Source organism: Canis lupus, chromosome 2 (genome assembly GCF_003254725.2).
Source record: "Canis lupus dingo isolate Sandy chromosome 2, ASM325472v2, whole genome shotgun sequence".
Taxonomy (NCBI): Eukaryota; Metazoa; Chordata; class Mammalia; order Carnivora; family Canidae; genus Canis; species Canis lupus.
The window spans coordinates 14,414,383-14,439,265 of record NC_064244.1 but is presented as its reverse complement, the minus strand read 5'-3'; the positions used below and the strand labels follow the sequence as shown (position 1 = coordinate 14,439,265).

The 24,883-nt window shown below is 42.5% G+C and overlaps 1 protein-coding gene and 1 long non-coding RNA gene across 3 annotated transcripts in view; one reads left to right on the top strand and one right to left on the bottom strand.

The window, feature by feature from the left end:
- Positions 1 to 1,443: 1,443 nt before the first annotated feature.
- On the bottom strand, positions 1,444 to 24,410 carry LOC118353903 (uncharacterized). Of its 2 annotated transcripts, XR_004813456.2 has the most exons (7): positions 24,291 to 24,410; positions 24,097 to 24,177; positions 19,734 to 19,817; positions 13,608 to 13,659; positions 10,465 to 10,600; positions 9,235 to 9,390; positions 1,444 to 1,953 (listed from the first exon to the last, which is right to left on the bottom strand). It is a non-coding gene; the product is annotated as an uncharacterized LOC118353903 (long non-coding RNA). The 2 variants fall into 2 exon arrangements; XR_004813457.2 differs by lacking the exons at positions 1,444 to 1,953; positions 9,235 to 9,390; positions 10,465 to 10,600; positions 13,608 to 13,659 and adding an exon at positions 14,575 to 18,344.
- SVIL (supervillin) overlaps positions 24,356 to 24,883 on the top strand; it is a 230,942-nt gene continuing 230,414 nt past the window's right edge. The window contains exon 1 of the mRNA XM_035712993.2: positions 24,356 to 24,522. The gene's annotated coding sequence lies outside the window, so the exon portion shown is untranslated. The remainder of the gene's footprint in view (positions 24,523 to 24,883) is intronic.

Here is a 24,883-nt window from a genome sequence, read left to right as displayed (position 1 = left end):
CAGAATTCTTGACTTAAATGGCCACTCATAGCTCTTATTAAAATTGAATTGGGTCTGTTTAGACATTTCCATGTTTTCTTACTGACTGAATCCTTTATTAAGGATCTTTGAGCACTGAAAGCTATCATCAAGCTTCTTGATGTCTTCACTGGTACTGTACCAACCAATAGGACAAAGAAAATTCTGTGTATAATCAAGTAGCAGGAAATATAATGATTGTACAGGACACAGATCTCTTAAGATTGGCTTACCTCTTTCTCTCTCTCTCCACCCCCTTCCCTGTTCTTCACCTTCCCCTTCTTCTCTTCCCTCCCTCTTTCTCTCTCTCCCTCTCTCCCTCTCTCTCTCTCTCTCTCAGAACCAAGTCCCTTTTCCTTCAGACCTGTATAAAACACCACATCACAGGGCTTAGGATTTGGCTTCCAGAGTAGCTACAGACACACGGGAAAGTGTACAGTATAAGCTCCTGGTGGATGAGATGGTGAGCATGGGGGATAGGAGGGAGCTGGGCAGGCAGTCCCCTTACCTGCTCTCTTCTGTGGCCCACACTGGGGTGTGGTTCCTTTGCAGAGCCTTCTAGAAAAATCCAGAATGCTGGTGATCAGGCTCTTGTGCCACCCACTGTTTCTGGTTTGCTGTGCAATGCCCCACATGACTGCCCTGCATCCTTGACTGTGTTACTTCCCCTCTATCTCACTCCCAAATCTTTGGGTTTGCACCTCTCACATGAGTGTCGACACCTTAATAATCCTGCCTCAGGCTTTGCTTTCTAGAAGATCCAAAGGCTGCAGTGATGATCCAACCTCTTTATATGGTTTTTTTTATGTCTGTTTTAGACATGTTTTGTGTCCAGAATTAACTTATGCCCACAACTTGCTTCTGCACAATTTCATTTGGATTCTATGTTTATTGGAGTTGAAGTATGGTTGCAAGGTACTTTAAACACTTCAAGAAGGCTTACAGTGATTCCGATTTTTAGAAGTCTGGATTCCGTTGGCCAAGTGTTGCCCAGGAAGTTCAGATTCAGACCCATTGACCAGCTGACTATTGACGAATGTTTGGGTGTTTGCTGATCCAACAGGAATCCATTTGAGGGCTTCAGATTCCCAATGTAAAGTGAGAAGTGGGATGATCAAATTTACTGTAAGAACTTCATATTGCTGCTCTGAAGTTTAAATGAATTAAATAGCATTTAAAAAATATAAACTGATTTTCATACACACATGGGGTTGTTACTGGCATCGTGAAATATGTGGCATAGCTGTTGGCTAATGCAGAGAAAACCTTTAATGTTTCATTATTAAGTCTCAGCAATGTAAGACGATGTCAGAAACATATTTGAAAATAATCATCTGCTTTGATCTAGAGATGATTTTTGCTCTATTTTTCTCCCATTTTAAATACTGTTTATTACTTTGAATTTTAAATAATTCATGACCTTCCTTAATTTTTTGGTGTATGGTTATATGAGTCTTTCTGTTTGTTTGTTTTTGTTTTTGTTTTGTTTTTAAATTCAATTAGCCCTCATCGAATACATTATTAGTTTCAGATATAGTGTTCAATAATTTATCAGTTGTATATAACACCCAGAGCTCATCTTTTTTTTGACAGCATTCTAATGGAAGGTCTTAACACCTTGATCCCCCTCACCTATCTGGTTTTCCTGCCCATCTGGGTTCTTTGCCCTCTTGCCCAGGCACCTTTATTCTCTAATCATGCCCTTACTCCTCATTTGGAATTAAAGTATACCTCATTTCATGAAATTATAGTAAAGAGCAGATGATAGGTTGTATTCATTTCTTTAATGAAAAAACTCAATGTTGCCAATCCTGTGCTCTCTTTCCTTCTTTTAATGAATATTTTATTAGGCGCTAATGTCCGAGCATCACGGTTCTGGTTTCTTCTTCAAACGATGCCTCAGGTACTGGTTTCCACTGCTGTCAACCTGTTTGGCTGCCCACACCAGTTAAAATTTATTAGCTTTGTGATAAGCAAGTTTCCCATAGCTGGTTAAAGATTCATCTTTTGATGAGAGCACAGTGTGAATTTCTGCCACTCAGAACGGATGGGCATTTCTCATCAAGGAATGCATTTGTCTTCAAGGTCCAGTGATTTGAACTGTTCTGCTACAAGGCCTTCTTACTCCAAAGCTCTCTTTAGAGCCTGTGTCTATGCCTGAAAGACCCACTATTAGAGTTCTTTCCTTGAATAAAACTATTCTGGCTCCTGGAGTGCAAGTAGAAGATATAGGAAAAACACAATGTTCAATCTACTTCTTAAATGACCTTGTATTCTGAGCAATAAGCATAAATGTTAGAATTTAGGATGGCTGAGCAATGAGAAGAGGTTCCACACAGAAAGTAAATAAACTTTGACAGTGAACTCTCACACAATCCTGTTTTCTACATGGTGATGTTGAAAGGAGAGGCAAAGCTAGTCTTCTATTCTATGCGCCAGATGAGGACAGAAGGAAAAGAAAGCCTGGATGGTGACCTTCAGAGTTTCAGGGGTCTGGAGATGCCATTGATTCAAGAAGGTATCCTCTTGGTCCAACCTCAGGGGGTGGGCTGCCCACAGCAAGACCATTCGCAATTCAGGAATGGGCATGAGGGATCCCTGGGTGGCGCAGCGGTTTGGCGCCTGCCTTTGGCCCAGGGCGCGATCCTGGAGACCCAGGATCGAATCCCACATCGGGCTCCCGGTGCATGGAGCCTGCTTCTCCCTCTGCCTATGTCTCTGCCTCTCTCTCTTTCTCTCTCTGTGACTATCATAAATTAAAAAAAAAAAAATTAAAAAAAAAAGGAATGGGCATGAGAGGCCTCCTCCTTTCCCAAGGAAAGAGGCTTGCCCATACTTATGGTTATACTATCATACAAAAGCCACCAAGTGTGTGCAAGTTCCTACATTCATAGGCTCTCCTTCCCTTCCCAACATTTTCTTTTTTTAGATTTTATTTATTTATTCATTAGAGACAGAGAGAGAGGCAGAGACATAGGCAGAGGGAGAAGCAGGCTGCCTGCAGGGAGCCTGATGTGGGACTCGATTCCACGACCCTGGGATCACAACCTGAGCCAAAGGCTGACGTTCAACCACTGAGCCACCCAGATGCCCCTCTTCCCAACTTTTTATTTTGAAAATTTTCATACTTACAGAAAAGTTGTAAAAGAAAAGAAAACCCCACTATCAATACCCAGATAACCTCCCCACAGATTCAACCTAGAACAACCTTGAGTCAACAGTTAACACATGTGCCTCATTACTCTCTCTCACTCATATTCTCTCTCATTGATGGAAAGTTGTCTGCATTTATCATAATGCTCGACTCATAATTATCTTGGCAGATATTCCCTGGGAACAAGAACATTCTCCTGGTAACCGCAATGGCTTTATCGTGCCCAGAAACATCAACAGGGATTCCATGGTACCCCCTAAGAATCAGCCCCTGCCTCGATGCCCCCAATTGTCCCCAAATATCCCCTTATGGTTGTTCTCCTTTACTTTTTTGAAGAAGGATCTAATTGAGGTTGTCACCTTGCATTTGGGTTTTACGTCTTTTTAGCCCCTCTCCATCTAGGACAGTCTCTCCTTTCTTCCTAGAATGTTGACTTTTTGAAGAATCCAGGCCAGTTTACCTGTAGAATGTTTCCTCTCCAGGAAATACCCATTGTTGTGCCTTTTGGTGGACTTTACTTTCCTTGTCCTCTCTATTTTTTCTAAACTGTAAGTTGAGACTGGGGCATAAAGTGACTTTCCATGGTATTGAACCTGTACTTCTGGGAAAGTTCACCTCAGTCACATTCCCAGGTTACATAAGTCCACTGAATTTATGATTTGTTATTTAGCCACCACACGCATGGTAGTTATCTCCATCCTTTGCTGCCTCTGGGAGTGGGAGTGGATTGACTCTGCACCAGATGCAAGGCACCCTATTGGAAAGAAATGATCTCGGGACTGGAACATGGCACAAATCACTGAAAAGCATCATTGATTTCTGCCTTCTCCCCCTAATTCCATGAACACAATTAACTGGAGCTTGGAAGCAAAGGGGAATATTTGATCCTAAAGGAAAGTCTAACTCTTAATCTCAGCCTGATCCTACCCAGACAGCAGGGCATTTCCCCTACCTCGGATCCCACATCTGCATACCATTTCCTCTGAGCTGCTTCATGAGTGTAGCTTTCCTTAGTCCACAACCACATTTGGTGGGCAGTGCAGGAGAGACTGCAGTCATGTGCAGTGTGAGAACTCCACGATACTACTCATCTGAGTCTTAGCACCTTCCCTCATCAGTCTTGCTGCTAAAAAAAGTGGAATATTCTACATGAAAAGTGAGTGAGGCAATACACCAGACAGAGTAGACAGAGTCAAGACAAAGGGGGTGGGAAAGGAGAGAGAAATGATGTCTGATGAATCCTGGAGTTACTAATTCAGTGTCACTCAAATCTGAAAATGGAGTACAGATTTTATGTATCAGGAGAGGTGAAGTCTCACCAGCCAGGTGTAATAACAGCAGCCAAAGTTTATTGAATGAGGGCCTTAGGCCAAGCACTTATCTTGTATGTGATTATCTCATTGGAAGCCTCATAGCCTCTGGGTTTGGTAAGATTACCATCTATAAATTTGAGGCACAGGGAGGTTGAATAGTTTCTCTAACCCACACAGCAATTAATTGGATGAGCTGAGATTTGGACCCCAGCATATGAGATTCATGAGCCTGCCCATTAACCGCTATGCCATGATTTTTCTATGTGGCCCAAGAAAAGCACCTGGGAAGGAAGAGGCTGCTGCTGAGCCACTGTGTCTCTAAGACCTACAAAGGAACTCAAGCATGCCTGTTGTTTGATGCTCTGACCTAAGGGACCACCTTCAAAGTGTCCCAATATAGTTGGAGGCATGCGGGTGAGCAAGCCCTTTGTGTGCCAATCCCTGTCACATCCAAGGATACAAAGGCAGCCTCCAAAGATGACCAACGGATATGTCAAGCAATTGGAAATCTGTGCACAGATTGACAGGTTCATGTTCCCCCCAACATATCCCTTCCCCTAGATCTGCTCATTCTATACCCAATATGGCACTCAACAGGATCACTCTGGGGGCAGGTGCAGTGAGATAAAGAAAATGAGCTCAGTGTGATCCATGCCTTATTTATGAAACTCTGAACAGCCCCTCCCAGCCCCCGCCCCCCAAAAGTGAAAACAACAGGCTGCTTTAGGAGAGCATGCATCCAATGAACCTGGCTGTGCTCAGGTGCCAAGGCCAGGTCAGTACTATGAGCAGTGTCCTAGCTGTCGACGACATCCATGCAGTCAGCACCAGTGCAGACCGAGTAAGAGGGCAGCAGGGTCAGGGTTGTGTCTGGATGTTGGCATCAGCGGTTCTTTGCCAAAACACTGGTTTATGAGTAACCCATCTCTTACTCTGCCTTTGTGAATCTGCTCAAAAGCTACCTATTCCATGAAAAATCTCTGGACACTGGAAATAATTAGGTCAAAAGACACAAAATACTGCTGAAAACAAATCACTCCTTTTGTAGTTGCAATGAACTCCGAATGACATCCTGTGTATTATTTTTGCTAAAAGATTGAAGTGCAGACACTTAAGGAAGAAATGCAAACTGAAACAAAAAGACACTTTGTTCTGTTTTGTTTTTACATATCAGATTGACAAAGACTTAAAAGTTTAATAAAACCCAGGAGAGATGAGGATGTAGGGAAATAATCCCTTTCACACATTGTTAGTCAAACATGAAGACCTTTATGGAGAGCATGGTAATATCTGCAAAATTATTTTTACAAATATACCCACTTGACTTGCAACTCCACTTTTAAGAATTTATCCTTCAGATATGGTTGCACAAGTGTGCGAAAATGTACAAATAAAAAATGTTCACGGCAGCATTGTAATTAAAAAAAATCTGGGTATAACTTAAATGTCCATTAATAGAAAGTATATCTGTAAAAATGATACTATGTAGCCATTAAAAAGAATAAAGCAAGTCTGTATGTGTTGAAATAAAATATGCCAAGACATATTATTAAATAAGTAAAAATAATCATTTATAAAGTAAGTTTCATAATAGTGTATACAAACATTAAAATATGTATTTTCAGTGCTTATGAGTGCATGGAAAACTCTGCAGGATATATAGCAAATTGCTTTTTTTTTTTTAAATCTAGTTTTGTTAAGCAGTTTCACACAACCAGCTGTTCACAATCTGCAGTTAAACATTGTGCATTCACTACTATTCAGTTACAAAATCTTCAAACAGGGGATATATAGGAAATTATTAGCCATGGTTACCTTTAGAAAGTGGGGGTATATGAGGGAATTTTTTTAATTTTTCATCTTTCATATCCTTCTCTACTGTTGAAGTTTTTAAAATGAGCATGTACTACATTTATAGTTTTTAAAAAATTGGCTTCCATTTTTTAGAAATAGTGACACTGCAAATTCCTGGGTCATGCTCAGAATTTCCACACTTCTCTTTTCTATAGAACATACAGACCATAAATAGCACCCAAGTCTGAAGGAAAGGAACATAAGCCATATTATCCAACAGGGCCTATCTTCCTACTGTCCTCAAAAATCCTTCCGTCCTTCTGACTTTTCTATTTATTACAGAAAGTTTTGCCATCCATTTGTGCTCATCAGCCCACCCCACCACCACCACTACCACCACAAAACCTGTCTTTCCTACCGTAGTAAACAGCACCCCCATCCACTTAATTGCCCAAGCCAAAAATCCAGATCCATTTCTGTAGCAGAGATAACATTCTATACTTCAGTGTATTCCATTTCATTTTTTTTTTACCTTTTTTTTTTTAAGATTTTATTTACTTATTTGACAGCACACAGGAGCACAAGGAGGGGCAGTGGCAGGCAGAGGGAGAGGGAGAGGCAGGCTCCCAGCCGAGCAGGGAGCCTGATGTGGGGCTCAGTCCCAGGACCCTGGGATCATGACCTGACCTGAAAGCAGATGCTTAACTGACAGAGCCACCCAGGCAGCTCCTTTTTACCTTTTTCAAAAGATTATTTATTTGAGCGGTAGAATGCATGTGCATGAGCACAAATGGGGCAAGGGTAGAGGGAGAGGAAGAGAATCTCAAGCATCCTCCCCACTAAGCACAGAGCCCATCGTGGGGCTCGATCCCATGACCCTGAGATCATGACCTGAGCCAAAACCAAGAGTCAGACGCTCAACCAACTGAGCCACCGGGGTGCCCCCCCCCCACTTCATTTTTCAATCCCTGAGCAACCAGAAAGATTATTTTCTAGCTTCCCTTGCAGTTAAGTAATGGTCATGGAATTACAGGTAGAAACTGCACTTCATATTTCTGCTTCTCTTGTGCTGCCTCAGAAGTCACATAGACACTGCATTGTGAATGGTAATGCCACAAGGTAAAGGAGGCTCTATCTACCTGAGTCCCTGAACCAGTGTGTGGAATAGAGTGCCCCTCCCCCTGCTATTTACCAACCAATGTTTAGAGACATAATGTGAGCTAGAAATGAATTTCGTTGTATTAAGCCACAGGGATTTGGGGTGTGGTGACTTCATGTATCTTAATATATCTTAAGTATCTTACTATATTGTATTTAAGTATCTCAATCTATCATCTTTTCCTCATCCCAGACATTTAACTAATTCACAATCCTCTAGACTCTAAAACAGATCCTGCATGCTCCCAGCCTCCAGCAGGCCCACTACCACAGCGTGCCTGGGACTCTTTACAACCCCACCTACCATCAGCGATGGTGTCCTCATGGTCATATAGTCCCAGCTTTGGATATCGCTGTTTAAAATCCCACTTTAAAGTGTGATTTCTTGGACAAAGTTTGGTGCCAACCCTCAGTGGCTGGTTCCCTGGGAAGCTGATTCAGCGATGGAAGTTGGTGTACAGAAAATGTATTAGGGAGTGATCACAGACTCCTACCTATGGGTGAGAGGAATAGAGCAGGACTGTGTGCCTAAGGGACGGGTAGTGTTCGACTTCTTAAACTGGGTGATAGATAGGCATTTATTTTATTAATACTCCTTTATCTGTACATACACTATTGTAAATAAATGATGTATTTCACAGTTTTAAAAGTTTGTGTTTTGTTCTTAAGTTTTAAGAGAGGTGAATTACAGTGGGTCGTCTGATAAAACGCTCCAACATCAGAATTCCTGGCATTCCTGGTATGTTACCTTGGGCAACCATTTAAGTTCCCCATACTTCACTTTATTCATGTACAAAGTGAGTATTACAATAATATTTACTTTATAGAGTTGCGGTGAAGAGTAAATGTGATTATTCACATATAGAAGGTTAAATAGCATCCCTCCAAAGCTCACGTCCACCTGGAACCTCAGAATGTTGCCTTATTTGGAACTACAGCCTTGGCAGATGCAATCAATTAGGATGAGGTGGTACTAGATTAGGACAGACCCTAAAGCCAATAACTGCTGTCCTTGTAGGAGAAGGAGAGGACGTACAGAGGCATGTGCATGCACCCAGGGAAGAGGGGGATATGATAGAGGCAGAGATGGAAGTAAAGCACTACAAGCCAAGGAACGTGAAGAACTGTCAGCAACCACTGGAAGCAGGAAGGGGCAAGAGAGGACTTTTTCCTAAAGCCTTCAGAGGGAACACAGCCCTGCTGAAACCTTAATTTTGGACTTTGAGCCTCCGGAACCGTGAGGGAATACATTTCTCTTATTTCTAGCCACCCGGTTTGTGGTTCTATGTCATAGCAGCCACAGGAAACAAATGTAGCATGTCCCAAGCTGGTCTTTAGCCCAGAGAAAGTACTCACTAAAAATTAGCAATTAGTAGATAAATTCAAACATCTGTGCCAATTGTTTGACCTGAAACCTTCTCCCTTGCTCTTCCAAACCTCTTCAACATTTGAGCTAGTATTTCACTTTCCTTCGCATTACAGTTATGTGAATGTTCAGCTTTCCTGCTGGCCTACAAGCTCCATCAGAAAGAAACCAGATTTTAGACAGTGTTTGTGTCTCTTACGGCACCAAGCACTGTGGTAATAAAATAACTATTTGAATGCTTACTATGGGTTAGGAGCAGTGCTTGGCACAGGAGTTAAACAAAAATAACCACACTGCTCTTTCTGCCCTTGATAAGCCGGACATTTCTGTGGAGAGAGGGTCAGACAGTTGAATCACTGTGGGCCTGTGATAAGTCCTATAACAGAGACAGGTAAAGACCTGAATGAGGAGGAGGGCTGACTCATGCTTACCTGGAAGTGCAGGTCAGACTTCATGTACAAGGGCTTGTTTCAGCTGAAGTTTGAAGTGTTACCAAGCAGATGGGGACAAGTGAGGGCAGGGACCGCCTATGCAAAGACCAGACTATGATGGCCTGGTGGGCAATGCTAAGGAGTTTGAACTCTATCCTGTAGAAATAAGCAACAAGCAAAAGTGTAATCACATTTAAATAAGATTATTTTGGAGCAAATGGCTGACGGCTCTTATTTGAAGAAAGGTTTTTACTGTTAAGTCTCAATATGACAGGCATTGCCCTGGTGGCTGCTGTCTCATTTGAGGCTATCCCATACTTTCCTGGGCCCCATGTCACTCTGAAATCAAAGGGAAAGTTCAGAATTTTCTCCTGTGCTATGTGCTATTTGCTATTGAGACATGGAATCAAGGGATGGGAGCTAAGCCCTGAAAAGACAGAGAGATTCTAGCAGAACCCAATAGAAATAGGGTGTGATTTGGGGGCCTTGACGGACAAAATAGTGAGAAGAGAAAAAAGGGGCCAATGAGGGCAAAAGTAGTGACATTGCCTCTCTGTGAACTTTTAAAAGACCTCGGCCCAGGTGAGAGTTGGCTGGGCAAGCATGAGTTTCTCCACACCCTGGGAGCTCTGGGAAGACAGAAGAAGAGAGCAGACTACAAAGTCAGGTAGCAGACCAGAGCTAGCAGGAGGGGACAAGGTCCTTCAACCAAGGGCCAAAACAGAATTCTCAGGGCATCCCATGACTCAGCACAAACAATGGTGCCTCATGGTGGCCAAGACGCTGAACACCAGGCATAAGGCAGCTCTCAGAAGAACTTGGGGTCATCATGATGGTGAGCACCTTTTACAGGCTGAGGTTCCCAGGAGTTCCTCTCTCCCTGTCTATATGTAGTCTTCTCACAGTTTGATATTTGTGTAGCATAGTATTTTCTATTCACTAAATGTTTTTTTCTGTTAAGTCAACTTTGTTGAAGTATAATTTTAATTCAGTAAATGTAACTATTTAAAATGTACATTTTGATGAGTTCTGACAAGTTTATACACCCAAGTAACCAGCACTATAATCAAGATGCAGAACATTTGCTTCACCTCAGAAAATTCCCTTGTGTTGCTTCCCAGTCAATTCTTCCACCCCCAGCTCCAAGCAACCACTGATCTGCTTTCTGTCACTGTAGATTAGATTTGTCTCTTCTGGAATTTCATAAAAATGGAATCATACAGTACGTACTCTTTCTGTGTCAGGCTTCTTTCACTCAGCATGTTTTTGAGATCCAGCCGCGTCATTGTATATCGCAGTAGTTCATTCTGTTTTTATGGCTGACTAGCATTTCAGTGCATGAATATACGTCAGTGTGTTTATTCACCTATGGATGAAATTAAGGTTGTTTCCACTTTTTAACTGTTATGAATTAAGCTTCTATGAACATTTGTCTACACGTCTTTCTGTGGACATATGTTTTCATTTCTCTTGGGTAAATATTAGGAATAGGATTTCTGGGTGTTATCCTTTAAAGTGTGTTTTTATAAGAAACTGCCAAACTCTTTTCCATAGTGGTTGCACAATTTTCTTTCCCACCAGGATTGTATGAGAGTTCCATTGTTCCACATCCTTGCCAACATTGGCTTCCAATTTGGTGTGTCTTTTTAATTTTAGATTTTCTAATAGGTGTGTAGTAGTTTCTCCTTGGCTTTTAATTTGCATTTCCCTGATAATTAATGATAACGAACATCTTTTCATGTGCTAATTGGCCATTCCTGTATGAAATGTGTCTTCAAATTTTTTTTATTGGATTCTTTCCTATCAATACGTTTGAAGAGTTCTTAAGCATTCTGCTATAAGCACATTGTCATATGTATTTCAAATATGTATATATGACTGGAACCGTGAAAAGATTACCGCTTCCCCCATTAAATTACGTTGGCATTTTTGTCAAAAATCAATTGTGTGTGTGGATCTACTTCTGGATTCTATTCTGATTCTTCAATCTAGATGTCTATTCATACACCAATACCGACTTGTTTTGATTCCTATTGTTTGAAGGTAAATCTTGAAATTAGTATAAGTCCTCCAACTTTGCTCTTCTCTTTTAAAATTGTTTAGGTATTACATATCTTTTACATTTCTATCTAAATGTTAGAATCAGCTTGTCAATTTATATATTTTTAAAATCTGCTAGAATTTTTATTGGGATTACATTCATTCTATAGATCAATTTGAGAAAAACTAACATGAAAACAATATTTTCCAATCCAGGTACATAGTACTTCTCTCCATTCGGTCATTTGGCTCATTGAGTGCCAAATTCAGTAATCCTGACTCTGTGCGAAAAAGAATCAAGGGTTCTTGGGCAGTGGCTCACAAACCTGGGGGAAAAAGAAAAAGTTCTTCCCCTAAGCTTCTCAGATTTCTCTTGGCAATTTTCCAGAATCACTAGAAGCTTTTAGATACTCAATCTACAGGCATGTATCCTCTCTTCTATTCCCACTTTGATAACCACTGTGATCTTGAGCCAAGTTATTGATGGGAAGATATGTGGGGGTGGGAAATAGCTCTAAATGACATGGGGTCATTTGCACTATGGGTACTTAGAGTGGGGCTCTGAAGAAAAGTCTGAACCTGTATGTAATGCCTGCTATAAAACTAAAGTCCTATAGTTTGCAACAAGTTCTGGTGAGAGTGCTTCAACCCCTTATTGCCATGGAAATGCCCCAAGGGCCATAGCCTAAGTAGGTCGTTATCAAAAGTTAACACTTGAATGAGTGATTAATCACCTTGGAAACAGTCTATAGTGCTCTGTAGTTTGGGGGGACTCTTGAAGAGAGGAGCATTGTAGGTGAGAAATAAGAAAAACTCTGGAACATTCATACATTACAAATAAAGTTCAAAATATGCCCAATATTTTGGCAAAGAAAGATCAGTTGGAGCACAGAAAATGTACTGCCTTCTTTCTGCATTATAGCACCCACATAGTTGACTAACAGCTACTGCCTATTAGCAGGACCTGTCAGGCTGACTTGCTTATCAGTTAAATAAATATAGGACTATTCATGCAGATTGTCCCAAAATTCCTCTGCACTAGCCTAATGAACTCCTGTTCATCCTTCTAAGCTCATCTCAACAGCACTTCCTCTATAAAACCCATTCTCCGTTCCCCACATTAGTGGCTGCCCCTCTTTTCTGCTCACATAGAACTTTAATCATAACTCAAGCTTTGTACTTTCTATGATAAATCACAACTATCTTGTTTGCCTGTTTCTCCCCCACTATTCCAGGGACAGGTTGCTTCAACGGTCATCATTTATCTCCATCTCAGACTTTGCCTCTGAACTCCATTCCCCTAAAATCCAACTGCCTTTCCTGACATCAATGTTGGGTCCACCAACGGGAACTCAAACTGAAAATACCCAAGGCTGAACTCATGACATCTCTACCTTTTTCAGTGTTTGCTCTCTCTTGGTGAATAGCTTCTCTATTTCTGGCTGGGCAAGCCAGAAATGTACAATCATCCTTGACACCCACGCCCCAGTCATTCTTCACACCCACATCACTCCATGACTCTACTTCCTAAATACCTCTAGACTCTCCTCATATTCATCCATTCTTGCTGTCATCACCATAGACCAAGCTGGCAGCAGCCTCTCTCTTACACGCTTGCAATGTCCTGTTACTGATCCCCCCACATATTCTAGCCTGCCTCTCACCCATTTACCCCACTGCAGACAATGACTCTTGGAGTCAAGACTCAATCTCTAACATCACCTACAAATAAACCCCTGTGTAGTCTCAAGCTGGTCCACCTCAACAGCCACTTCTCACTTCCTATGCTCCAGCTGCCCTACCCTTTTTCCTTTAGATCCTTCTTTTTTTTTTAACTTTTTATTTTTAAATAATTTCAGACAGACAAAAAAAAAAAGGTGCAAAAATACTACCAAGATTTCCCATGTACCCTTTACCCAGCTTCCCTAAATGTGAACTTCTTACCTAACCAGAGTGTAATTATCAAAAACAGGAAATTAATGTTCACATGCAATACTAGGAACTAATCTACAGATCTTACTTGGATTTCCACAGTTGGTTCAGGATCCAGTCAATAACCTCTCATTGCATGCGAGTGTCATATCTCCTTCATCGCCTATCTGGAGTGACCTGTTCTTTCTTTGTTAGTTATGACTTTTACAGTCTTGAAGAACGCAGGGCAGTTATCTAGTACCATAATCCTCAATATGGGTTTGTCTGATGTTTTCTCATGTTAAATTCAGATTATACATAATTTGGCAAGATTATCACAGAGGTGATGTTGCATTCTTTTCAGTGTATTATATCAGGAGGCATGTGATGTCAATGTCTCATTATTGGTGATGTTAACTTACCTTTGAGCCCTTGTTCAGATGGTATCAGCCAAGTTTCATTATTGTAAAGTTACTTTTAATTGGAAGGAGGGAGGGAGGGTGAAGAAAAGAGAAATTTTGAATGTATGTAAATATTGTTTCTTATTATACTTTTACTTACCAATTTTATCATCAGTTGATAATTCCTTCACGTGACCATTATTATTGTGCTGTTTTGCAAAGGTGACTTTCTATTTCCATCATCCATTTTAATTTATTAGTTGGGATTCTACTGTAAGGAAGAGCTTTCCTCCCCTGTTTATTTATTCAATTGTTGATTATCACTTTGGACTGATGGATACGTATTTTATTCTATAAGTTATAATCTGCTGCTATTATTATTTATTTTATAGCTCAAATTGTCACAAATTTTGGACTTGACCTTTTTTCATTGGCCTGAAAGTAGCAAGTATTCATCTGCCACGAGACCTTTGAACATTACTGTTATGTTAGCCTGGAATAATCTTCTAACCTTCCTCATCATCATTATTCCATCCCCAATTTCTTTGTGCAGTAAATTCCTTTAAAACCTTGAGATCTCAGCTCTGATGCCTATCTTTGGGAAAGCCTTCCTTGAGCCACCTGGAAGTGGTTGGGGATCCTACTATAAGTTTTCAAAGCAGTATTTACTTTTTCTTCATAGCATTAACATATTTCAAAATTAAACCCTTTTTGTGTGAACATTTCTAAGAGCAGGGTTTGTATCTGTTTTAGCCTAGCACATTAGGAAGCCTTCAGTAAATTATTAAGATTGCAGTAATGAATAAATAAACTTAATACCTGAAAGTAAATGGGTAGAGATCTTTGCAGAAATGCCATATTGATGATTCATTTTTACTCTGAGAGAAAATTTTCCCCTGAATCTCATAGATCCAGATAAGATATGGTTGACAGTTTGAAACAATGAAGATTCATTAAAAAAAAAAAAATCATTGAAGTCTGACTCAGTGACTTGGATAGATCTAAAGATTATTGCCTGGAGGTCTCAATTACATGCACAGTGTTTTATTTGTCTTTGTTTCTTTTTTGTTTTTTAAATATTTTATTTATTTATTCATGAGAGACACACAGAGAGAGGCAGGGACAGAAGCAGAGGGAGAAGTAGGCTGCCTTCTGGGACTCAATGCGAGACTGGATCTCAGGACCTTGAATCACACCCTGAGCCAAAGGCAGACACTCAACCACTGAGCCACCAGGCATCCCTTGTCTTTATTTCCTGCAATGGTAAAAATATATGTGCATCCATATCCCATATATGACTTGTGACATGAATTGTGGGGGGAAATGTATGACTAGATGTGAAGAGCTCTATACAACTTGTTGCTCTGATTCCTGATTGTCTATCATAAGTTTGTTTCATTAGGACATGGCAGGTGACATATTATAAGTTAGATGTTGAAGCTTATACCAAACCCTTAGAATCAATTTCACTCTCTGTTCAAATAGGATTCTCACTGAGCAGATTTAATTTTTAATTTGGAAACTTGAAGTGCCAAGTTTTCCTGATATTTGAAAACAGAAAGCAGACCTTTTTTTGGGCAATCTGAGAGTGATGCTCTAGGATAGCAGTATGGTTTATTTTCAGAAGCCAGTTGCCTAGATTCTCAGGTAGAAGTCAAGATTGCAGAGAAAAGTTCTTTTAGCAGGTGACAGTAGGTGGGAGCAGCTGTGCACATCTGTAATCCAGCCCAAAGGCCATACCTGACCTTGGGAGTTTTAATTATCTGAGTCAGCAAGGTTTAAGAAAGGAATATAAAGAATATTACTTGGAAAATGATTACTTTCTCTGGGTAAAGTCTCCATAAGCAAGAATTCTCTCTAATGCCTATCTACATACTTACTTTGGAATGTTACCTATCCATAAACAATCACGTATGAGATTTACCCCATTTGCGAGCCTACCACAGTTTCGTGAGTGATTCCAGGGAACACAAGACTCCTGGGTCAGAGACAAAGGACACTGCGTTACCCATAGCAATAACAGTTAACTAGCATATCAGAATTTTTTCACCACAAGTGTTAATTCCCACAAGGCAATGACAGCTACACATATAGGGAGTTGCATTCCAGGAGAGGAACCCTGGGCTTAGGGAACCTGAATTTTTTATAATGGGCACTAGACACATTTACTTTGCTAGAGGGACATATTATTTTTATTATACTAGATTGTAAATATACCTGCCATTGCTTCAGGGAAAGATACTGTCTCCACTTTCCAAGGTGGTAGGCAAATCTGCTCTGTTCTAGGGAAGACATTATCTCTATCACCAAGCTGTGTGCTATAAAAACATCCTTAAAAAGATAATTGGAATAAAATGATGCAGTTAGTGCATTGATGGTAAGATGTACTGAAACAAAAGATAATTTTATTCCAGTAGCATTTTTGCCCCTCTGTCCTCTCATTGAAGTCCCACCATATGTGTATACCTGAATGTTCCCAATCTCTTTCTGTTTTGTTTTAAAGATTTCATTTATTTATTCATGATAGACACACAGAGAGAGAGAATGAGAGAGAGAGAGAGAGAGAGAGAGAGAGAGAGAGAGGCAGAGACACAGGCAGAGGGAGGAACAGCTCCATGCAGGGAGTCCGACATGGGACCCGATCCTGGGACTCCAGGATCTCGCCCTGGGCAGAAGGCAGGCGTTTAAACCACTGAGCCACCCAGGCTGCCCGTCCCCCTCCATCTCTTTCTAATGGCCCCTATGCATACACACACACACACCAAAACTCATTTGTTCTCTGCCTCCAAATCCCTAGGGCAATTATCCATTGTGTGGTGGGGCAATTCGTACTCAGGTACATCTTAGGTAAAGGCCAGTTGGTACAAATGCTTATGAATAAAGTCATTTTGGTGTTGTGGGTAAAAGGATGGAGGCTCTACCAGTCCTGATGTCTCATATCCACAGGAACTAGTGACACATACCTAGAACGTAGTTAACACTGAATAGATACTAGTTATTGTAACAAAGTACACAAGACTTCTGCAGTTGTAACAAATTAGCTCAAATATCAAAGGTTTTTTATTTTTTATTTTTATTTTTTTATCATGTCACTTGTCCACTGCCAGTTGCCTGGAGGCCCTGCCCTGCACTGTCCTGACTCCAGGACACAGGCTGTCAGGGCAACCATTATCTGAAGTGTCACTGGTTCCTGGGGCAGAGGAAAAGAACTATCAGGAGAAACTAGTACAGACAATTCAGTGCATGGGCTCGGAAGTCAAGTATACCACTCTAGTTCATAGGTCACTGTCCAGATCCGGTGATATGGCCCCATGCTCAGAAGGCAGGGAGGCAGAATATTTGGGGACAGCATGGTGATTATCATAGCTTTTATTTATTACTATTATTAAAAATTATAATAATGTATCCTATGGTAGACATTATAGCTGCCTGTTCAGCATTCTTATGATTTTATTTTTTTTATAATAGAACCCCAGTTTTGTTTAGGTCTCTCTCCCCCTGCCCAGAGTCATGGAGCTCCAAGGAGAATATGATTGACAACCTTGACATGGCAGGCAGGCCTGACCGGTCAAAGGGCACTTCCACCCTTCTTGCTGGTGACTATCTTAGCAATGAGCACAAATAACTCAGGCCATTGGCATTCAAACAGAGGTTTTAAATTGCTGGAGGCTCAGGGGAAACTCACTTTTCAGTCTTCTTAAAGAGCTTCTAGAATAGACTTCTTTTTTGTCTTGTGGATATTGTCAAGCACAACTCTGAGGCCTGAAACCAGCTGGAGCATCTTCTTGCCATCAACTTGAAGATGAAGCTCAAAAAAAAAAAAAAAAAGGCCACAGGGAGGCAGACCTAGAGCCACTGGATAGAGTGAACCCTAAAACCCTCTGGACTTTCCATAATGAAGCCTCTCTCTTAAAGCTAACAGGAAAAGAATTTTTTGTTACTTTTAGCCACAAGCAACCTAACAATACTGCTATCTTCCTGTTGACCTAGAGAAAGAAGGGCAGTGCATTCAGATCGGGAACATTCGGGTATACACACAGAGTGGGGAAGGAGCAGAATTGGGACAGCTAGCACCATGGGTGGCAAGGAACCAGCAGTGGCAACAATCAGAATATGTGCATAATGTCTAAGGTCTGCCACCACACCCATCTGCCACCCCCTCCCACCACCACCACCAAATTTAGCCATGAGCCCTGGCAACATGTGCATTCTGCTGGCCCATTCTGAAACTCTTAATCTCTTAGGAAAGATCTATTACACTGTCTGGAATAAGGCACTATTCTTAAGACCCATGATTAACCCCAGATTTTGGTCTTCAGTGCAGATTTCCTGCTGGTTCTCTCTGATCCCTCTTGAAGGATGTGCCTCTGGGTTTAACTACAGTTTCCAAGACCAGGTCATGAGACAGTCATGTAGCATGATTGCAAACCTCCCAATTGTTGAGCTGCTGCACACAGATGGTGTCCAAGTGTCATAGGAGAGGCTTTTTTATTTCCATAGGATCAGGCCGAGTGTTTGCAATGCACTTTGTGCCGTGGCCACGCAAGCTTATTGGTTTTAATTTACTGGACTTTAGTTTCTTTAAGTCTTTTCTCAAGTCATCTTCTCTAAGGCATATCAGGTTCGAGTCAGAAGGCACGTCTTAGATCAATATTCTCAGCAGGAAAAGGCTCTGTGAGCCTCTGACTGCATGGGTAGTCTTTTATTTCCTGTGTTGTTCTAGTTCATCCTGAAGGGGAGAATGACTTGTTTTTCATCCTGCCATATTAAATAAAATCCTGGTTTAGAGTGAGGCAAGTTTTTATAAGGAAGACAAAGGGGTTGTTTTTAATAAACAGAGTGGAATGATAAGAAATGTGCTCTCTCTGTAGCAGTTCAGTAACACAATAGAATCAGGAGGACCTCCAGCTACGTGAAGAATTGTTGTCCACAGCACTGATCAACAACCAGCTGTTTGCTGTCTCTCCCAGAAATAGAACTGGAAGGAACAGGCTTGAATTGTGGCATATAGGCTTTGGGTCAGATAGGCTTTAGAGAAGTTCAGGAAATTTTCAAAGTAGCCCAGGTTGCTGTTGGGGTGGCGTCTGTCCACCATGATTGCAGTGAACACCAGTTGCAGGGAGTGGACCACCCCAGGGCTCGCATCTGTCTTGTGGAGGCAGAAACAATCACCTGACCCAATGCTGCAGCAAGTAGAGATGGTATTTTCCAGGTCAGTCAGGTGGTTTTATGCTGGCATAAAAATGAATGTTTTCTCTCAGAAGCAAACAGCTCATGTAACGAGGCCCTTGGAATGCTAGCAGAACATCTTCTCAAGGTTTTCTTCCTGTCTTTCTTCACTGGGTAATTTCTATGTGGCAGTCACTACTTCATCTCTTATAGGTACCCCTTGGCACCTCTTTTTATGCCTCTGCTTAAATGCTGTCACAAGGCACCATGAGACACACCTGGGTCCAGGCCCTGGCATGTAGCAGAATATTAGCTAAGCAACTCTGGGGATCCTGGGTGTTACTTAGAAAGGAAACCCTGGACAAAGCAAGTTTCCCTTTAGTCAGGGCAATGGAGGTCAGCCTGCAAGGGGCTTACAATCTGATGGGAAAGGCAGCATGCAAAATACAACTCTGACATCCTCAGGCTTCACCTGTTGGTGACCGCAAATAATTTCCTTGTTATCTCAAATACAAAGATGCCAGCCTACAACTTTCTACCTATTGTCTGGCACAGGGGCTGAGAAGCTCGGTGAAAATCTGTTGCAACATACAAGTGAAATGGTCATGAGAGGCAAGGGGGGGCCGCACCCATGTCCACAGACCGCCCACGACACTGGCAAAGTCCGAAGGGGTTCTCATTCAATTTATTTTATTTTTTTAAAGATTTTCCTTATTTATTCATGAGAGAGAGAGAGAGAGAGAGAGGCAGAGATAAAGGCAGAGGGAGAAGCAGGCTCCATGCAGGCAGCCCAATGTAGGACTCGATCCCGGGACTCCAGGCTCACGCCCTGGGTCAAAGGCAGATAGATGTTCAACCCCTGAGTCACCCAGGTGCCCCAGAGGTTCTCATTCAATAAGTGATCAGCTAAGAGAATTACAGCTGAAGTTTTCACTTGCAATAACTAAGAACAGTAGTTGACATTTATGCACCACTTACCGTGTTTGCAATATCGTCCAAAGTTCTTTACAACAGGTCCTAAGAAGGGGGTTCTCTTATTACCCCAGTTTGTAGGTGAGGAAGCTGAGGAACAGAAAGGTTAATTAACAAGCTTAAAGTAACACAGCTTTGCACCCAACTGGGCTGGCTCTGCAACCTTCAGAGGCTGGAGAGGCAGGAAACTGCAACGCCAGATTGGGATGCAGTCTGCAGCTGACAGGAGGCCAGGAGGAAGCGACAGGCAAGGCAGAGAGAAGGCAAAACCAAGCGGTCAAGGGATGAAGGTTCACTACCAATGTAATGTGACTCTTTAAAACAGAGCTGCCCATGTCCACGAAGGCAGCAGCACAAAGGAACTAACCACATGGGCTCCTAGAGCAGCTACTTTGAAGGAGATGAGCAGCTTTTGCTAAGTGAGTTTGCCCCACCTCTACTTTCAACTTTTGTGGGAAAATTTGGTCACATACTCCTCTACTAGTAACTACCCAAACTACTGCTAATTTTCAAGGTATTAACTATGGTTTTTCTAACTGTGAAATTTCAAAGGATAAAGAATGGGGATTAAATATAGATAAAGAATCTTCTCTGTATTTCAGGGAGAAAATGCAACTGCCATCCCTCTGGTTGTTTGAGAGGGTTGGTTGAGACATGACCAGTGTTCTAAATAATATCAAAGGATATTTCAGCCTCCAGGGATTTTTCAAAGCCACATTTTCTTTTTCCCAACCCATCCTATTGTGGGTTTGTTTGTTTGTTTGTTTGTTTGTTTTTCCCCAAAGCCAAAGAAATAGAATTTGGAATCCATCTTAAAGTTTTGTTAAAACTCATGCTTGCCACAGTCTGATTTCTTTCAGATTTTGTCCATCTTCCAAATTCAAAATATAATTCTATTAATAACACTCATGGCCAAGTGTCTTTATACTTGGAAGCTAGAGAGTAGAGAAGTTGTCCTCTAGAATGTCTTTCTTATTGTAATTTTGGCTATCTCTGGTTTCCCGTTTCTCTCTCTTTTTAAAAATCTTGTCTATCTTCCCCTGGCCCCAATTTTTTTATTCTTCTATTCTGCCCAGGCCAGAATGACTTAAGCAATGAAAAAAAAAAAAAAAAAAGAGTAGGAATACTTATTCTTTATTTACAAGACAACCTCCTTTAACAGATTCTAAGCTTTAGACCTGGGAGCAAGAACATTGCCTTCTAAATATTTGTGGGCTGGATCTAGGTTCCTTGGTTGGAGGCATTCAAAATGGATGGAAATGCTTGGCATAACTCTCAAGGTTATAGTTTTATAAGGGCCACTTGTTATTTTCCTTTGTTACATAATCCTATCTCATTTCTGCCCCTCTTGCAATAGGCTTTCCAGACTAGTGGACTATCAAGATGAGAAAATCTGACTCTTGAACTGAACACATTGCTTTGAGCCCTACAGATCACTGTGGGCTTCTTGTATTTCCAACTCCAGCACAGAGAAAGTGGTACTTTTATTTCAGCAAAGGCTCAGTTAATAACATACTTTTGATTTTGGAACATTCATGACGGAAACCGGGTTAGGAAATCCCATGTCACCGTACTTCTTGCTCATATTTGGAAACCTCAGGGAACACCAGCAATGTCTGGCAACAAACCAGGCTTCTCCCTCTTCTCTGTGTCACTGATCTCATTTCTTCGTACTCCGTCAGACTCCAGCCAGGAGAACTTCCCACACACATCTTGTACTGTTTCGCCCATCTCCATGCACACACCAGTCAATGAAAGCATTTATGGGGCGCCTACTATGTGTTGAGGGACGACTGTGTTTCACTCTCCATTCTGCCAATTCCTTGATTAAAAGAGTGGTTCAGAATAACTTTCCAGAAAATGTTCTCTGCTTAACACCACTCTCTCTAACGACTCCATAAATGTGTCCTCTGGTGAGCACAGCTGCAGCACTGCCTAAGATACTGTTGTGCCAGTTTTTGACCATGACCCAAAGGGAGGAATAAATGTGATGATACAACAGCCCTGTACACATACACACATGCACATACCCCTTGCAAATACAGTCAACGAAAACAAAAGTTTCATGAAAACAATATTTACTATGTAGGATGTAGTTGACTGTTTTAACTCTGATTTGATTTCATAAAACAAAAATACTCCTCTTTAACCACAAAAACTGATCTCCTGACTGGCAGTTTGAAAAACTCTAGAGAACTCTGGGTATTTAGAAAGCTTAGAAGTTAGAGATTCTAAAGGATGAATCTATAATTCAAACAGGGGGTGACTTAAGAGTGTTCAGCAAGTGTGGACACCTGAGTGGCTCAGTGGTTGAGCATCTCCCTTTGGCTTGGGTCATGATCCTGGGGATCCAGTCCTTCACTGGGCTCCCTACAGGGAACCTGCATTTCCCTCTGCCTATGTCTCTTCCTCTCTCTGTGTGTCTCTCATCAATAAATGCATAACTCTTTTTTTTTTTTAAAGTGTTCAGCAAGTGTTGTCAGAAAACTGAAGATTGCTCCAAGTAAGGTACTTGTAGGCAAATGTTGGGTTTGACCAGATCCTCTGAATTCCTAAGAATTAATTCATTCCTTAAAGCAAACTTTTTTCCCTAAGCATCAACTCCAACCTAGACTTGAAACACATGAAGAATGGATGACGTTTTCGTCCTTCAGGAGCTCATGGCTTCATGGAGGACACAGAAAAGTGACCTAGTAATCTTGCCCCAGTGTTCTAACAGCTATGCCTGAGACCCACATGGAGTGCTTTGAAAGAAGCAAGGGGGTCCCTAATTCAGAAAGGGATGGATGACTCCTTCTCTCTAGACCAAGAAAGTTATGAGTATTTGTGTTCAGAAAGTATGGAGGCTCTTGAGTGGTCCCTGACTATAGGGAAGAATATGGATGGGGAAATGATCAAAAGTGAGCCTCTGGAGGGAGGTGAGCAAAGAAGCTTGAATTTTCTCCTGAGAGGTTTTAGAAGGACAGAGGATAACCAGGTTTGTTTTTGAAAGATGCTTGGAGAAGCAGTGTAGAGGATGCTGGCCAAGAAGCCACACTGGAACAGAGGGTCTAGTTAGGAGTCTGGTATCAAACACCAGAGGATAAATAGTTCAAAGGGCCTTGGCTGAGGTAATGGTGGTGGGAATGAAGAGGGGAGGCCTCTGAGGAACATTAAGGACACAGTAGCAGGTAGATTAAAGTAGGTCACATTCTAGATGGCTCCCAGATTCCTGGCTGGCATAACTAGAGTGGTGTTTGGGCCATCCACTCAGATGGAGAATGCAGCAGGTGGAGACATGGTTGAGGGGAAGGGTTCAATGATGGATATAGTGAATTTGAAACTATGGTGATCTAATAGCCATTTGGATCCAGGGCTTGGGGAAAAGTCTGATCTGGCTTGTTAGACAAAGAAAGCTACAAGGCAAAATATATGAACTAGGACAGAATCGGAAGACTGGGGATGAGGCCCCAAATTTAGGACAATTACTATTTTGCTGGAGATCAGGCATTCTCATGACTCGGGTAAGTGTGGAGCTCTCACGGATAGCAGGAGGAATGAAGAGTCTTTAGTGTATTTATTTGATACAGTCCTTCCTTCTGGAGACTTCTGGAGATGACACAGGTGCCAGGTAGAGGTCACAGCTAGGTAGTCATTCACAAAAAGCTCATTCTGAAATGTTTGCTGGGTAGGAGGTCCCAGATTCCTGACAGATTCCCAGTATTCATTTCACACACTGGATGTTGTCTTTTAGAGGAACATATACACTCAATTGAGAGGGTGTTTTCTTTACTAGGTTTTAAGCTCTTCCAGCTGTGAAGCACAGCACTTGGCCATCGTATGTGAGTCTACAGAAGGCATAGGGGTGGGAAGGTAGAGTTCAGGGTCTGTTCTAGGTTCTTAGAGGCAGTGAAGCGCAGTTACGGGCTGAGCTGTATTCATCTGTTGAAGTCCTGACTTACAGCATGTCAGAATGCGACTGTGCTCAAAGATAGGATCTTAAAGGAAGAAATCAAATTAAAACGAGGTCTTATAGGCGGGCCCTAAAATCCAACATAAGCGGTGTCTTTATAAGGGATGATGGCCATCTACAAGCCAAAGAGAGGGGCCGCAGAAGAAATAATCATGCTGACACCTTGATTTTAGGCTTCTAGACTCCAGAACTGTGAGAAAATAAATTTCTGTTGTTAAGGCCACCAGGACTGTGGTACTTTGTTAAGGCAGCCCTAGCAAACTAATATACTCACCTGTTGCTTTTCTGATGCGGGCCGGTATACACAAAAGCTTGGTGCATAGTCAAGAGGAAAATTGAGAAAAGCAGCCGGGGTTGGAAAGCCATGAAACGTGAACAGATAAATAGCACAAGTGGATTTAACAAGTATAAATGTACCTTCTGCCTCGCAGATTGCCAGGTTACTTCACAAGCCTGAACCGATCTGACGTTCACAACGGCCTCAGCATCCCCTGGGAACTTGTAAGAAACGCAAATTCTGGGGCCCTTATTAGATTTAAAGAATCAGAAAAGGGGAGGAGGAGGGGGAAGGGGAGGCTGGGGAGGCAAGAGCCACCCGTGTTTTAACAAACCTCGGAGGACTGTGATTGGCTCAAGTGTAAAGGGTGAGAAGTGACACGGGGCACGGTCCCCAGTCCGGAGGCCTCCCTGGCCGGGGGTGGCGTATGTGTGTGTGTGACGAGACTTTTCCACGGTCTCCTAGACAACCTGTCCGGAGCGCTAGGGACTGCAACGTTCGCACGCGTTGGTGGGCTTTATCCCGCAAACGGTTCAAACTCGGAGCGGCCACCCCGGGTCTCACGGGTAAGCGGCGCCCCTGCGGGCCCCGGGCGGCGCGGCTGGAGCCCAGCTAGGGCCCCGGGAGCCCCGGGAGCCCCGAAGCCGCCGGGCGCGGGCGCGGGCGCGGGCGCGGGCGCGGGCGCGGGCGCGGGCGCGTCCCCGGGCCGGGCCAGGGCGGGGGCGCGCCCAGGGGGTGGGTCGCGCCGCCCAGCCGGCCTGGCGAGCGGTCCGAGCCACTCAGAGCGCCCGGCGGCCGACAGCCGGGGGCCCTGCAAGTGCTGCCCCGCGCCCGCGCTCGGGGACGGAGGCTCCCGGTCGGCCCCGACCTGCCTGCGACTCGCTCTGCTCCGGCTGCCGCAGGGACTGCGCCGGCCCCTCGCCGAGA